Genomic DNA, 4,924 nt, shown 5'->3' with positions numbered 1-4,924 from the left:
GACTCTTTTAATCTTGTAAGGGAATTATTGAATTCCGTACGTGCTTTCTCAAGCCTATAGTTTATATAGTCTGTATTAAATGACTCTTTCGTAGGGAGTATGTCTTCCTCTTGAAAGGAAAAGCGGTACTGCTCTAGGCTTTGTATCTTGGTTGTTGGTTTAGGTTTAGCATTATGAGGCTCAATCACAACTGGTGACCCTGTAAGACATTCAACCATGTTTAGCATGCACTCTTGAGCTTGTTTTTTGCATTCTGCATAAGTAATGTGATCATTATTATCCATTTGGGGTGGTTGGGTGGGTTCTAGTTTCTTGATTGGTCTATGTGGTGCACTGAGAGAAGAGTAAGAACTTGTCTCATCTTCACTTAGTGATGTTCTAGAACTTGTTTCATTCTCTGACTTCCTATGGTTTGTCAGTTTTTCACTATGTTTACCCATGCGACAAGATCGAATTTTCTTTTGGGTTTTTTTATCCTTTGTCTCACATATGGGTGTTGAGGTTTGTGTGGTAGTCTTTGATGTGGATGCTTCTACATCATGTATAGCTTTTGGCTCTGTCATGTTTATGTCCCCTTTTGGGTTTATGTCCTTTACGGACTCCTTTTCCCTGTCTTTTAATTCGACCTTGGTTTTTGATAGTGTTTTGTCCCTTGTTTTTCTTGGGTTTAGAAGGTTTTGTTTTCTCTTTTGGGTTCTGTTTTAAAGCATGTTCTTCTACCCATGTTGAGGTATTGTCTTTTACACTCTTTGGACTGTTTGTCGTGCCTTGTCTTGTAAGCGTGTAAGCACATTCAAGGGCACCACATGTGGCCAATTGCCCATTTTGTACACTTAAGATGTTAAGAGTTGTATTTTGTGAGACAAGTTGCATTGAAGCAACTTGTCGTTTACACTCTTTGGACTGTTTGTCATACCTTGTCTTGTAAGCGTGTAAGCACATTCAAGGGCACCATGGCCAATTGCCCATTTTGTACACTTAAGATGCATTGAGGCACCTTGTCTTGAGATATTATCTTTTACACTCTTTGGACTGTTTGTCGTGCCTTATCTTGTAAACGTGTAAGCACATTCAAGGGCACCATGGCCAATTGCCCATTTTGTACACTTAAGATGTTAAGAGTTGTATTTTGTGAGACAAGTTGAATTGAAGCAACTCATCTTGGGAAATCTTGGAACATGTGATCAATGCCATATTGTTCACACATTGGTCGTAAGGTGTTAGTGACTATGGGCATGGAAGTATTCCAAACTATGCAGTCTGCCACCTTGTGTGGTCCACGACAATAGAAACATTGAAGTGTCCGATTAACTGTCTCCTGAGCAATTTCTACCCTTTAGACTGTTTCTGTTTGGTGCACGCGAGATGGAGGTTTTAAGTCCATTGTGGATGAAGCGGGACACTTTTTACTATCATGGTCAAAGGTTTTACAATACATACAGTATAGAAAAACAAGTGCCTTGTATGCACAATGAGGATTGGGATGGTCATAGTGATTGCATTCAACACAAGGCATTTTGCTTGTCATTTTTATAGGCATTAAGGGTGTCTGATTTTGAAGGTTTTCATCCTCTCTTCGAGATGTTGGTTGTAAGGTTTTAAGCAAGGCTGCATAAAATTCTAGAAATGTTAATTCCGAGATTGATCTTTCTTTTGACATTACTTCACTTGGTTTAGGTGAGGAACATCTCGTAGCATGATCAACTTCTAGCATGTTGTCATCGAAACATATTGCTTCTTTACAACATTGATCAAATGTTTCCGGATTGGATACAATGATCAAGTTGTGTAAGCTGTTAGTCTTTAAGCCCATCATAAAACATCTCCTCAATTGAACATCGTTTAATTTTGCCCATGACTCACAATGTGAGTCCAAGAGTTTTATCCGAAGGATAAAATCTCTAATGGATTCGTGTGGTTGACGTTCAATTGAATAGAGTTATGTTGTTGCACTCCACCAATTACCTTGTCTGGAAAAGCCATATATAAAGGCTGATTTCAAGGTTTTGAAGTTGGTCTCTTGATCACTGGCATTAATGCGATGAACCATCGACTAGATTTTCCTTCTAAGCATAAGTTCAACGTATGTACCTTAGTGGGGTAGTTGGGATTTCCAAAGGCTTCACATCTCTGTTCGAACATTTGAATGAATTGAACAGGGTCTGTTGTTCCGTCGTATTTGCCTATAATTTTAGAAATTTGCACGGCTGTATTTCTGAATGAGTCATTGAGACCGTATGTGAGTGCTCTTATCGGAAGAGACTCACTGAGTCCTTGGGCCACCCCCCTTCCTAGACTAGTAAGTATGTCCAAGGTGTGGGCATCCAGAAAGGGTTGGTACTTATAGGATTTGCAGGAATGTTAGGCAAAGGACCAAAGCCTGGTGGGATCGAAGTCATAGGCGAGTGTAAAACCTGATGACACGCTTGTTATAGGCATGGTCAATGGCATGGGGAGGTGAATTGGCGGCATGGATCTCAATGGCTCGAAGATGTCAGCCATTGGATTCAGTCCTTGTGTAATTGCAGGCAATCCCTCTACTGTGGCCATGTCAGAGTGCCTGAATACTCCTTAATAAGCAATCACAGTTTTTTTTCTTTTTTCTTTTTATACTTTCCGAGAGCCCGACATACTCTTCATTGGATATACGCACGTGAACGACCTCTTAGAGATAGTTTTATGGAAAAAGCGTATGCTAGGAACTTTCCAGATGGAAGAGGAGATTCTAAAACCTATTTTCCATCACTTTCTCAAGATGAAAAAATTTTCTGAGAATTTTTTCCCTGTTTCACAGCACGTTTTTGAGGGTGTTCCAAAAGGAATTTTGAAAAACTTTACATGAGGGAGTTGTAGTATTTTTGGAGTACTATAACTTTGTTCCCTTGAGCCATCCATGATTTTGTCATTTAGACCCTCAAAAAGTAGCCTGAATATGGCTCGTCTCATCGTTTTCACGTTTTTCTTTTATTTTTCGTGGTTTTTGGGCTGTTTTTTGCCTCGATTTTCGGGTCGAATTTTGAGGCTGCTAGTCGGAGGCCAAAATGATCAATTTTGACTTCGAACGAACAAGTCCAAAGTCGAGGAGCTCGATGTCAGTTTTTCGATGAGCCCTAGAGCATCTTCATCGCCCGCATTCATGCTGTGAAGAACTCTTCACGCATGAACTGGACTTCACGTGAGGATTAAATTTTAAATTTTCTTTTATTTTATTTTTTTTGACGCGTGAACTTCTGTTTCACGCCGTGAAGAACTCTTCACACGTGAACCAGACTTCACATGAGGATTAATTTTTTATTTTTTTTTCTGTCACGTGAACTTCTGTTTCACGCCATGAAGAACTCTTCATGCGTGAACCAGACTTCACGTGAGGATTTTTTTATTTTTTTTTGACACGTGAACTTATGTTTCACGTCGTGAAAAACTCTTCACGCGTGAACCAGATCTGCTTCACGTGAGGATTAAATTTCAAAAAAAAAATTGACGCGCGAACTTCTGTTTCACGCCGTGAAGAAACTCTTCACGCGTGAACCAGACTTCACGTGAGGATTAAATTTTGATTTTTTTTTATTTTTTTTAGCCGCGTGAACTTCTGTTTCACACCGTGAAGAACTCTTCACGTAAGAACTAGACTTCACGTGAGGATTAAATTTTATTTTTATTTATTTATTTTTTACCACGTGAACTTCTGTTTCACGTCGTGAGAAGAACTCTTCATGCGTGAACCGGACTTCACGTGAGGATTAAATTTTGATTTTATTTTATTTTTACCACGTGAACTTCTGTTTCACGCCGTGAACTTCTGTTTCACGCCGTGAAGAACTCTTCACACATGAACCGGGCTTCACATGAGGATTCAATTTCAATTTTTTTAAAATTTTGACACATGAACTTCTGTTTCATGCCGTGAAAAACTCTTCACATGTGAACTCGACTTCACGTGAGGATTAAATTTTAATTTTTTTTAAAAAAAATTCTGCCGCATTGAACTTCTATTTCACGCCGTGAAGAACTCTTCACGCCGTGAAGAACTCTTCACGCGTGAACCGGACTTCACGTGAGGATTAGTTTTTTCTTCTTTTTCTTTTGCCGCGTGAACTTCACGCTGTGAAGAACTCTTCATGCGTTAACCGTACTTCATGTGAGAATTAAATTTTATATTTTTTTTTACGCGTGAACTTCTGTTTCACGTCGTGAAGAACTCTTCACGCATGAATAAGACTTCACGTGAGGACTTTTTTTTTATACCGTGTGAACTTATGTTTCATGTTGTGAAGAACTCTTCACGCGTGAATCGGACTTCACGTGAGGATTAAATTTTGATTTTATTTATTTATTTATTTTTTACCGCGTGAACTTCTGTTTCACGCCGTGAAAAACTCTTCATGCATGAACTGGACTTTACATGCGAGGATTAAATTTTAATTTGTTTTTTTACGGCGTGAACTTTTGTTTCACACCGTGAACTCTTTACGCATGAACCGGACTTCACGTGAGGATAGAATTTCGATTTTTTTTTGACGCGTGAACTTCTATTACATGCCGTGAAGAACTCTTCACACGTGAACCAGATTTCATGTGAGGATTAAATTTTGATTTTTTTAATTTATTTTTTTTATTTTTTTTTACCGCGTGAACTTTTGTTTCACGCCGTGAAAGAACTCTTTACATGTGAACTGGACTTCACATGAGGATTAAAGTTTTTATTTTTTTCCCGTGTGAACTTCTGGTTCACGCCGTGAAGAACTCTCATGCGTGAATCGGACTTCACCTAAGGAGTTTTTTGTTTTGCTGCGTGAACTTCTATTTCACGTCGTGAAAAACTCTTCACGCGTGTACCGGACTTCACGTGAGTATTAAGTTTTGATTATTTTTTTTATCGCTCGTAAACTTCTGTTTCACGCCATGAAGAACTCTTCACGTGTGA

The sequence above is a fragment of the Cibotium barometz genome, chromosome 50 (genome assembly GCF_041138505.1).
Source record: "Cibotium barometz isolate CiBa-2024 chromosome 50, ASM4113850v1, whole genome shotgun sequence".
NCBI lineage: Eukaryota > Viridiplantae > Streptophyta > Polypodiopsida > Cyatheales > Cibotiaceae > Cibotium > Cibotium barometz.
This window is presented reverse-complemented; position numbering follows the sequence as displayed.